Genomic DNA, 12997 nt, shown 5'->3' on the forward strand with positions numbered 1-12997 from the left:
TGTTCGAATTGAGAAATTCTACCTTGGTGCAGATACTCTGTTGGAGTTAGTGCTGTGCAGAAGACAAGATGAGCTAAAAATGGGATTAAAAGGGACTGTGTAGTTAGAATGAAATGAGCGGTGTGAGCTGTGCAGGGGAGATGAGATGAAAGTTAATAAGAGGTGATTGATGGTGTTGCCTGCTGTTATCATTGAATAATTGACCTTAAGTAATCTAGGTTGTTATTATTGAATTAGAGATCTGTAATGATCTGTAATGAAATCATAGTCTCAAGGAGTCCTAAATGGAGGGATCCAGCTCTGATACAGCTAGAGTGATGAGGATCTGCATGGATATCCCAGTTAGGCACTGTATGGGAAACACGAGGATGGGTAATAATTCAGTAAATCCATTCATTTTTTATACCTGCTTTATCCAATTTAGGATCGCAGGGGGGGCTGGAGCCTATCCCAGCTATCATTGGTAGAGAGGCAGGGTATGCCTTGGACAGGTCACCAGTCCATCACAGGACCACACAGAGAAGCACAACCATACATACTCACACTCACTCCTATGGACAATTTAGAGTCACCAATCAGGACAATCAGTACACAGAGAGATCCCACGCAGCCACACGGTTGTTTAACTTTAAGTGTATGTATCTTGAATATTCTTGAGAATTTTGTATGACAATGGATTCACACAATAGAGAATAGAATAGAAATAGAAAAATACTTTATTCATCCCCCAATGGGGGAAATAAAAAAAAATAGAGCAGGAGATATTAAACCTATTATGCTCCAAACTTATGCAGCATTGGCATTTTACACTAGGAGATCTCAATTATCAAACTAAATGTCATTAGGGCAGAAATCTTTGACTTAAATAGGGTCAAAAACTAGTTGAAAGCTTATAAGCTAACACATGTAGGCAACATCTGAATATACTGCACAAATGTTTATGGCCAAACTGTGTTTTGGAAAAATATTGTATATTAACTGCCTATTATTTCTATAAAGTCTATCCGTGCATCACATAATCAAACTTTAAGCACTCACAATGCTTTTCAATGTAGATGACTAATGATGAAAATTCTGCAGTTCGGTGACTACACAGCCCTCATGGCGGGAAGCATTGTTTTACTGGAATCAGATTTGTACTCTTTCAAAAATAATTCCCCCATCACATGCAATACAGTTTTAATCAAAACAACCACTCTGTGTACGGGAATACATGGTGGGTGGCTCACTCTCTTTGTGGTCTGGCTGCTAACTTGGTCACACACACCAAAAAAGTTTGGGCCACTTAGTAATCAGGCATTTAGTTTTTTGGTCTGCTTACTGAAAAGGACCATCTTGAGTAATCCTCTCAATTTCATAGTAATACTCATTCACCCTTTATTTTCAACCTCTCCTCTCAGCTAAATGTTGTGTAATGCATCTGTTTTGTATGCACATTTTATGAATTAACTCATAATTGTAGGTTGGCAAAGTAATTTACAAATAACAGAGCTCAAACAGATTTAGCGAATCGGCAATATCACACTTTCAACAATACCAGATGTAATCCTTGGACAGTGAATCTCCTCGTGGATGGTCAACAGTGTGATTAATGATGTGTCAAGGGTACAAACAAGCATATGAGCAATACTCTGGTCATAAAAACAGAATCTCTGACCTCTGGTTAAACCATCTTTACTGTCTTGGAGTGCCTGCCAGAACACAGATCAATGCTGACTCAATGGGAACAATATTCACAGCAATTTATCACTGAGAAAATAAATATTTTGTGAAGACTGGGAATTGACTTGACATGGGGGATTTGAGATGCAGATATGAGATTTTCTGACTGTTTTCCGATGATACAAATCTTTAAGATGCAGAAGAGGTGCAGTTATCTGATAACTACAAGTAATAATACACAAGGGAAAACTGAATAAATGAAAACAAAAAACCCACTAAAGCAATAGTTTCATTCTGTGAAGTATCTCATTTGTCAGGTTGTTAGTTACTGTTTTGAGTGGGTGTAACTTAAAGTTTGGGTAATACTTGGGATAATCGGTTCAGAATAGAAAACTGTGTCAAAACTGTTTAGGCTGCTGTAATCAGAGGATTATGTTGTTAGACTCCTTAGCAGTGTCTGTCAGTTCATGAACAGAATTCAGCACTCTTTGTTTCTTTTGGCTCTTAGTTGATTTTTTTAAAACTTTTCCATCACTATGGTTTTGCATTATAAAGGGTTTTTACATTTCCTAATAAAGTCTTTGAAGAATTCTTGTGTGTCGCTCAGGCTCTTGTGGTATTTGTTTCATAATCCCAATTAACATTCTGTGGGGAACCGTGACATTTCCTCTCTAACTGTATTTACATGGACATTTGCGGGCCCAGAGAGCTTCTCTTTCAGTGTGGTAGTGAAAGGTGAAATATGAGAGCAGCTGTTTGGTCTCCACAGCCCGCCTAGACTGCTTCCCAGCAGCTGATGAGTATCTGTGTGTGTAAATATGTGGATATGTGTTACTGAGACACATAATAACATTAAATCAGCCGCTCAGCTGAGGGGTCTGCCTGTGTTACCTTACCTCACCTGAATAATGAATTTTTGTTGCTTCACTTTTTTTATGACATGTGTCTTATGCTGTTTGATTAAAGAGGGACTTTCTGAGTGTGTCTTTTTGCATGTAAATAATACAAATTGAATGATGGAGCAGACATATTCACTATTTAGGAAGATGGTAGTATGTCTCCTGTTTGAATTGACACACAACATATCTTTTCCTAAATTACTGTCAAATGTATCTCTATAGGGTCTGAAGGAAGTGCCTATGCTGGTTTCACTGTCTGTCTGTTTACACAGAGACTGCAATAAAAATCCAGACCTTGCACTGTTTAAATCTAATTGTGACAACCAGACTTCTCACAGAGTATAAACCAGACCCCTGCAACCTTAAAATGGACTAAGTGGGTAAGAAAATTGTTAAATAAAGGAATTCCGTTTTTGCCAAAATTCTAAACCAACATTGGTTTTTCTTTTGTCTGTGTGATAAAACCTCAACACACTTGAGAGGATGCTGGGAAGAGAAGCACCACAGGAAAAATAAATCTGTAAGCAAGTAAATGAAAAGTGTTGGACTACTCCACGTATGTCCTTTCAGGGTATCATTAGCGCAAGCTTACCTTGTGAGGAAGCTGGAAGCTTTCCAGATTCACAAGATCCCAATCATGAGATAGTTAATCTTGCCAGACTTCAAGCTATATATAGCCAAGGTACTAAACTGACTTAATTTTTTTATTTTTCTCCAGAGAAATCTTTTGGGAAAGGACTGTAGGTGATTGGATTAAACATCTCTCTATCATCATCATGAGCCAGCTTCAACCAGTTGGATTAAATAAGCATTTCAAACTGGCTTTGCAAGCAAAGAAGAACTTATTGTCTTCACAGCTAAAAATGTCTGTTGCTGCTAGAATAGGATGTTGGCTAGTCTAAACTTATGTGTTTTGGGCACAAATGGATTGCGTTGATTCTTCTATGATTGTGATCATTCTGAGGCGGTTTGCATGAATCACAATGCAAGTATGACAACAGTTAACAAATTTAAAAAAATTTCTAAAAAAGGTTTGCAGAAGTCAGTAAAGCGTCAGTTAGATTAAACCAGAGACACTGAGAGGTTTTCTGGACTGGAAATGTCTTTGCTCTGCTCTTGAGTCTCTTCAGCAGGAGTTTGGCTCTGTACGCTAATGCTGACTCAGATATAATGATTTTTTTGATATGATTGGAGGTCAGCACCTGTCAGATATTGTATTTTACCTTCTAAAAACTTCTCATTGGACCTTTCACAACTGAAATGTGTGTAATCTGGTATGCCATGGTCTAAAGTCTATTCCCAACAGTCTAATGACAACAATAGTTCACAGCTCTGGTGTAGCCAGAATATATCTAAATAATTAATATAAAACAAGGGGGCCTGGAGCCTATCCCCGCTGTCATTGGGAGAGAGGCAGGGTACATCCTGGAAAGTCGTTATGTCATTATAAAAAATGCCATATGTTTAAAAATGATGTAGCCTCATCCTGAGCCGTGTGGATTTTATCTGCTACCAGCAAGCTTGTAGCTGTAAGGGATTTTTGAAAAAAGTTTAATTCATCATGTTTTAAGTACATACTTTGACATAAATTTGTGCTTTTGAAACTCCAGTTTTGATTACACTCCAGTATAACTGGTTGATCTTGGCTAAACATGGTGATCTCTGCAGGTATCTTTTTTAGGCCACATCCAATCATTCTTCATCTGTTATGAAACTGCTGTAATGTCCCCCTGCTGTGCTGAACTCACTGCACCATTTCCCCTGAAATTTGATGAGCACATTAGTCTTAATTAAACCAAAGTCTTTTCTCACATCTTTCTGCATCCTCCCTCCCTGCGTCATTCCCCTCCTTTTTTCCTTCACTCATCTAGACCCCAATTCTTCTGTCCCTTCTTTGTTTTTCCTCTTTATCCTTCCAGCAAAACTTCATCATTTTTAATGTCCCAGTGTCTAGTCTCATGGGATGTGTAGCAGTTTACTTTTATTTATTCACAACTTTAGGCATTAAAAACACATTTTTGATGAACAAACCAATGGGATGCTCCCAAGGCATTTAGCCTTGTAAATCACTGATTGCGCATGTGAACTCCAGTGTAGATCTCCATGCTTGACACTGAAGAGTTTCATAAGTGAATACAACAAACATTCAGGACTGTTTTGCACTGACTGTTGATAAATAAATAAACCTCAGTCTGCTGAGGTTTATTTATTTTCCATTTGTTGACATTCTTCTATATCAAAAAGATTTACAACCTGATTCTTGAGGATGAAACCGTCAGTGTTTCAGTTCCCGAGTTTGTTTATTTTAATCAGATAAAACCGATTCAATAAAGTTCAGTTTGCTCCCTTTGTCACCTTTGTTACCTCTGCAATATTGTTCAAAAACAGAATTAAAAGGCGATCAGATTTCTAAACAGTTAAGGAAGCACTGCATAAAACAAAAGACAGATTTTTTTGTTCATTTAGTCATAGACCTATAAAACATTGCCTAAGTTAAAACATTGCCTGTATTCTGGCCACATTAAACGCAGAAGTGGCTGAGCGACCTCTTTACTTTGAAATACATGAAATACTGTTGAATTCTTGCTTATTTGCTTAAAACAGATGTAAAACCTGAATATGCACATTGATTTATATACAGTAGTTCACATATCATTTATCGCTTTCAGTTCTGAGGAAAATGATAAATCTCATGGTCTGTAGCTTGTTTAAAAGCACAACAAACCTTTGTTTCAGTTTGGCGCTGTGTCCTCAAGCTTCCTTCCTGTCCCTGACCTCTCAGGTCATATGAACTCGCTCTCCTGTTTCTTTTTCTCCCTTGTGCTGTCCTGTCACTATGCCTCTTGCAAAATATCACAGCCTCAACCCCGTTCCGCTTATGTTGCTTCAACATGACCCAGTGAATGTGAGTGTTTCCACTTGTACGAAAGGGGACAAAGCAGCTATGACACTGACTTATGGTGAAGGGAAAACAGGAGGGGCTGCAGAAATATCACTGATTATGATCAACGAAAACACACACCTCAGCATTTAGCCAAAGCTCTGCTGCAAAACAGTAATATATCAATGTGTCACATGCAAATGCACAGTACTTTGCGACAGAATAATATTTGTTGTCTTCTCCATTAGCTGTCAGCCAATTTATTACCACTCCCATAAGATAAGAAAAATTGTATATCTAGTCTTAGAGGAATTTCGGTTGTATAAAAGACTAGAAAATCTTTGGACAGCTCGGTTGGTTGATCATATCAAAGTTGTTTAGATAGAAAAGTTACTTTTTAATGCCTCAAAGTGGACAGTAAAATGGACTTGATCAATAAAGCCTTGATCAGTTTAGGCTGTCAGTCACTTCTCTGTGTTATTTTCTACAGCATCATGTTTGATTCAACACAGAATCTGTTTGATACAGAGCTGCAAATGCAGAGAGGAGAAGCTTATGCTCTGACTTAAAGAAAATTTGAAAAGGAGAGAAGACACAGACCACTGAAAAAGTCACACAATTGCACACAATCGGAGGGTTTAATTTGATTTCAGAGTACATATTCTGATCTGCCTTTACTATTCTTATTTTACAGCCAAACAAGAGTCATGAGTGTATTTATAATTAGAATCAAAAACTGATTTGGTTGGTTTGTGAAATTTTATATTTACAAACCCAATTCCAAAGAGGTTGGGATGCTGTGCAAAAAGTAAGTAAAAACAAAAAATAGATTATTTGCAAATCTTACAAATACATTTCGTATTCACTCCAGGATGTAAAAAACATAATGTTGATAAATGTTAAGTGATAAATTTTATTGTTTCATGGAAAACATGGGCTCATCTTGAATTTTATGGTTCATCTCAAAAGGTTTGCGACAGGGACAACAAAAGACTGGAAAGGTGAATAGTACTGATAAGAAACAGCTGGTGGTTCAATAGGCAAATAATCAGGTTAATAGGTAAGTAACAGGTAAGTAACATAATTGTGGAGCAATTTCAGAACAATGTACCTCAATGCAAGATTATGAAGATTTGGAATATTCCATCATCGACCGAACATAACATCATCAAAAGATTCAGAGAATATGGAGACATCTCTGTCACGAGGGACATGGCTGAAAATCAATAGTAGATGCCCATGATCTGCAGGCCCTCAGGCAGCACTGCATTATAAACAAGCATGATTCTGTCATGGGGATCACTGCACAGACCCAGAAACACTTCCAGAAATCTCTGTCTGTGTTTGTTATAAACACTTACTTCAAAAGCCCTCATATCTGGGGCAGTCTTTGGCGTAGTAGGTACAGCAGATGCCCCATGTACAGAGGCTATAGTCCTCGCTGTAGCTGGTCCCGGTTTGAATCCCGCATCGGACGGCCCTTTGCTGCGTGTTATTCCCCCTCTCTCTGCCCCCTGCTTCCTGTATCTCTCCACTGTTCTATACAATAAAGGCATAAAAAGCCCCCCCCCCCCAAAAAAAAGCCCTCATATCTGATAGTATATATTGGTTTTTGAGCAACATATGCTCCCATCTAGTAATTTTTCAGGCCTTGCACATTTCAGGAAGGCAATGTTGAGCTGCATACTGCATTTATTGCAACAGCATTTCTTTACAGTAGAAAAGTCTGTGTGCTGGACCGGCCTGCCTGAATTCCAGACCTTTCACCATCTGAAAGCATTTGGTGCATCATGAAACACACAATATTACAAAGAAGACCAAGGATTGTAGAGCAGCCATAAATATATATCAGACAAGAATGGGACAACATTCCTCTCTAAAAGGGGGTGTTATCATTATTTCCTTATTATTCACTCTTTCTTTATTCTTAAAAGCTCTAATATATGTTCTTCAGTCTATATACATTATATATTTATTACTTAGACAAATGGAACATCTTTCCGTTGTTTCACATTTGAAGGAAACAAAAATCAATGTTTATTTTTCTGGACAGTTGATGCCCTGTAAACATTGCAGGGAGTTTGTTTGGTTGTGCTGTAAACACATAGCAGTGAGCATGTGTTTACTCAGTGCTCAGCACAATGCAATGAGCGAGCTACTCCATGAGTTGACATTCACATTAAAAGGGTGGCATGCATAACCTGAACTCTTATTGCATACAACTTAGAACATTACATGCCATTTAAATCACCACTGTGCATTTTGAATAAGATGAAGCCCAAAGTGAGATTGATCGATGGTTTCTATAGCAATGCATGTCTGGAATGCCTGTGTGCAAGAAGCACTCGCCGTCCCACTGCTCTGTGGCTCGCGGTAGCAGAGAAACCTCTCAGTTTCTCAGTGACCCTGCAGAGTTGTTTTTGCCCACAGCACAGTTTATTCTTTGCCCAAGTCTTTTTTTGGCAAAATATGAAACTGCTTGCTGTGGCTGCGCAACTCGTCACAGGCTGCCAACGTAGGCTGTGGCCTAGTTGAGGAGGGCAGTAGTCTGCTGGTGAAGGTATACAGTAGCTGCACTGTGAAAATCATCAGAAAAACTGTTGTTTCCCTTCAAGGCTGTGGGAGAGGAGGTGTAGAAGCCTTTGTTGGTCTGTGTGAATAGCACAGCAGTCGTAGTGAAAGAGGCACAACACATGCTGATATGTGAAGAGAAATAGTACTGCTGCTGAAGAATTGGGGATTATTTTAGAGCAGGTGTTCAGAAGAAAACACAACTTTGTTGTATTTTTCAAAATAAAGGAGACTATTGTTCTTTCTTTTACCCTTCTTAGTGGAGGGACTAGGAAAAGTGTAATCAAAAGCAGATCTCAGAACAAGAGCTGTTCTCCCACACACCCTCATCTTAAACCGATCAAATGCCACTTCAAGTTTTTTGTCTGCACTTTGTATCTCTTCATTCACCTCAGCTGGATCAAGATGGAAGTCTGGCACCAGATATCCTAATAATGAGGCGAAAATGAGAGGAGAGGAAGCTATGAAAGGAAATATCCCTTCAAATATGCCCTCTTCTTCCCTCCTTGAACCCCACTCCTCCCACTCTGTCCCCACTCAAACTTCTCAACTTCTATTCCCAGGCTACCAAGTTGGGCCTCAATGGAAATCAGGAAGCTGGACTGGGAGCCTGCTGTCTCCAAGCCAAAGCAAGTGGGTATGAGATTTCTGCCCAGGAGAAGGTGGCCACTTTCCCAACAATGGACCAGAGTCAAACTGACAGCCATGTTCAAGAGACTCAGAGGAAATTACAGAGTCTGAAAACCCTCAGTGCAAGCAGCCACAACGTGAAAACCAGTACCCAATGGATGAGCATAACAACACGCATTGAGCTTGTGGTCTCTTCACATGGGAAATAATTAAACAAGTCTCTATCTGGCACAAAGAGAATCTGGGAAAGAATTGTTGGGCTTGTGAGCCTTTTGGGAGTATTGGTAAACCACAATCCAGAACTCAAAGAATCCAAGCTTCGTCAAACTTTGTCCTTCGATTACAGATGGAGATTATTATGCATTGTTACCTCCCATATGGATGATGATGAAATAACTTGTGAGACTTTAATTAATTCTTTGGTATTAACACAAGAAGTCATTTACAACTAAGATCTGTGCTCTGTGGAATCACAGACATAATTCACTGTTATCCACAATGCTGTGCAGTAATTCTGTAGCGAAGATTTTATATTTGTTACTAAGGCCTTTGCCTTTCTTGGATCCCGCAAAAATGTACATTTTGTCAAAAGAGGGATCCTAATTTTGGATGAAAATCCAGTAATCCACGTGCAGCCTGATCTGAAAATTAAAAACTTGTGATCAGTCTTTCTGGCTGTCTGATCAGCAGTGGAGTGGACAAAGACTGTGTTTCATTGAAAAAGAGCGTTTTACTCAGCAACCTATTGGTTGGGCTGGTTTCAGATAATTGAAAACACACTGCTAGCTTGCATTCTTGTGGCTGGGAAGAGGCTTGTTTTAAAGATGTTAACCTCTTCATTTTTATGGTGGAGATGATCTTCCACTCTGTTCTCACCCTGAAAGTCCTGTGAAGATGTTTTTAACCACAATGCCACTGCAAAATTTCCCAGAGATTAGTTTGATGTGCAGAAGTTGGTTTTAAAATACTGAGGAGAGACAGTTTTTTGTGTTTGGTCCAAGGAGTTTCATAAAACATGCTTTGGATTTAAAATTTACTGTAATTATAAGCCCTGTGGGACAGTTGGGATGATTTAGAAATAGCCATCAGATGTTTTTTTTTTTTGTGCCATGTGCACTTGATTTAAAAACATTAAAATAAGATGCCCTCCATCTTTGCTCCAAGTTACCCATAATGTTTTAACCAACTATGTAACCACATACTATGTCTCGTTGTATGAAGTCATGCAGATAGATTGGCTGAAGGAGATTTAAATTTTCTGTGGCGCTGATTGCTGAAACTTATGCCACTAAATGGAATTCTACGTGTAGTAAGCAAATCTACAAAATTAAAAAAAATCTGTGTTGCTCATGGCTATTAACTGGAATGTCAGTGGACTATCAGTTTGGTCCAAGTTGCCATGTAATCAGATGGATTATATTGTACAATTTTAATTAAATTCATGGTCCCGAAAGGATGAAGCCTAATTATCAGTGATACTCTAACTTTTATTTTATTTATCAAATGACGTTACATCTGTCAGCAGAGTAAAATTAAGACAGACTCAGATGATAATTTCCTCTAAGAATGGATTTAAATTTGTACATTCACAATAACTACCTATATATTACATACTGAATCCAAAGACAATCCCAACAGTGATGGCTAAATTAAAACAGCATTATACTTGCATCATGTCAGCATTGTCACTGTGAGCATATCACCAGGACCATTTAGGCAGTAAACCTCAACGCTCGGCCATGTCTTGTTTAGCCTCAAAGAATGGCTTGCACAGCTGGACAGAATATTGGGTAAAGGTAAATTTCCTATTTTCTCAATTTTGGGTCATAACTTTCCATGTATTGCAGACTTCATTATGAAGTAAAAACATTTTTTTTAAAGTCAAACACTTTATTCCTTTTTTGAAAAAACATATCCAATTTAAAGCTGCAGTCTGCAACTCTTTTTCAAGCATAATGCCTGGAACTGTCCGGGGATTCTGAAAGTAGTACATTAAATACCCCAATACAAAAAAAATGAGTTCTCTAGGTCCCTCCAAAGCCAGCAGGTTTGTTTACAAAATTGCAGACCGGACCGGTAAAAGGTAACCAATCAGGTTACGAGTTGGGCTCTGCTGCCTGTCAATCACCGATTGTGCACGCGCGATACAAGGTAGGCTCGTCCCCACGCTTATTTATCTAGACTATTGAACTTCATTACGGGCTAGTCTACTTACTGTGTCTTCCATGATCGCAAATGACAGGTGAGTTGATGAATGAGGAGTCGTGTACGCGCATCTGGCGTGCACGTAGACGTGCACGAGTTCTCATGTGTTTTGATGGGGCGGGACAGGAAGTTGAATAACTTTTTATTTTTCGGTTAAAAAATAAGCATTTCTTGCATTTTGCGACTACGGAGGTCACCGTTTTCAACTTCAAGCGTTCTGATAGATCATGTAAACTCTTAAAATGCCAAAAATTAGGACTTTACATATGACAACAACAAATCCTGCAGACTGCAGCTTTAAGTAAGAGATGGCAGTTTTTTTTACAGAATATATTATTAAAATAAATGTATGCCAGTTTGAACAAGGGTATGTGTGGCTAAATGGCATTAGTTATCAAATGTTAACTTCAGCCTATTGTGTCCACCTACTCCTCCATCTCTGGCTTTGAAATATTGTGTCTTACTTACATTCTTTTTTTTTTACTGGCTAACTGCTACAAAAAGAGATGGATTGACTCAGTGTCCTGTTCGAAACAACAGCAGCTCCCTTGTCCCCTTTATGGCCTTACTAACCATAGAACTATAATCAGTTTTGACTGGATGGTGTCCCAGAGAAATTCAAGCTGAGGGTAAGGTGTCCTAGCTATGTTATGACAGACAAAGATATTAAAGGAATCCATCTTTGTCTTTATCTACTCCAGGAGTAATCACCAGCACTGTGTGCTTTTCTTGTTGAAAATTTATTCTGGAAGGATGAAAAATGTAAGAGTCTTGACACAGACTCATAAAGCAAAGAAAGGAGAGAATCTGTCGTCTTTTTTTTGGTGTGAAATATTACAGCAATTCCAGAACAGATCTAAAGTTCATGTAATATGCACAGACGTAAACTCTTGAATACCAAGATTGTTGAAGCAACAAAAACTTCCCTAAGATGGGTTTTCTTTCTTCCTGTTTTTCGTACTTTCTTTCTTTCACAGTGGAGTCAGAGTTTGATGTGACTGACGACGTGGTACAATTGGGGTTTCTCTTCACATTTTTGGAATATATCAACAACTACACAATAAATCTCTCAATGCTAAGACGCCTGCAGTTTGACTTCCAATGGATCAATGACTTTCAATTGCTTTGTGTTCGAATTGTACAAATAAACTTGCCTTGCCTTGCCTTGTTCAAGAAATAAGCAGATCTATCATTTAGGGCATTCTGGCCTTGTCTGTAAGGACCAGCAACAACTCAACAACTCTATTTCTGTCATATAATGAATAATTGAATACCTCTCTTATCTGCAGGACAAGAAGAAAACATTGTTTAAAGAGGAAAACTCATTTTTTTATACGAAGTGGGTACTCATGAAAAAGTGATGTGAGAGTGAAACTGGGAGACAGGAGGGTAAGAAGAACCAGATTATAGCATTATAAATCATTACAGAATGATGGATTGGTGCGAGTGGAAACTGGGATTTAGCCTTTCGATGTGGCCTGTCAGACTGGAGTCTTCCGCTTCTGCGACTGTCTGACTGTTCCAAATATTTCAAAGCTCCTTACTCAGTGAGCATGACATCCATGGATGAGCTCAAGCATCATGAGGACTTCAGACAAGCTTACCACATTAGGCATCGTGTATCAGGGATTTTACTTGAGCATGTGCGCTTGTCAGAGTTAGGCAAAACTGTAAAACGGAACTTTTAATCTTTAAACCTTTAAAAACATGAAGTTGGTGGAAACATCCACAACATTGCCCTGAACATCATCACTGTCTACTGGTTTTAGTGGTAAACAGATGGTTTGTTTGCTCCACACCTCCACACTTTAAGGCCCTATAACCTCCATGTGTGTAAATATTTACTGGCAGTGCTCCTCTTTCACAGACGCAAAGCACTGCTTGAGCAATAAGCTATAAAATCTTGTTAGTGCTGCTAATATCTCTGGGGGAGACCCCAAAGTAACTATCAGGATAAATTAGGTTGCTTTTAGTATTTGACATTTACAGCGTTATGAAAGTGGGACAGATTTCACTATCATGTAAGGGGTCCTAGAGGAGTAGGGGTAAGAGTCTTTTAAAAGAGACTTGCTAATTTTCCTGGGAATTTCACAGGTTATTTAGTCACAAGTTGTCTTAGCTTTATCAATGTTAAAGGTTGGTGAGTTAT

Source organism: Odontesthes bonariensis, chromosome 7, assembly GCF_027942865.1.
Source record: "Odontesthes bonariensis isolate fOdoBon6 chromosome 7, fOdoBon6.hap1, whole genome shotgun sequence".
Lineage (NCBI taxonomy): Eukaryota > Metazoa > Chordata > Actinopteri > Atheriniformes > Atherinopsidae > Odontesthes > Odontesthes bonariensis.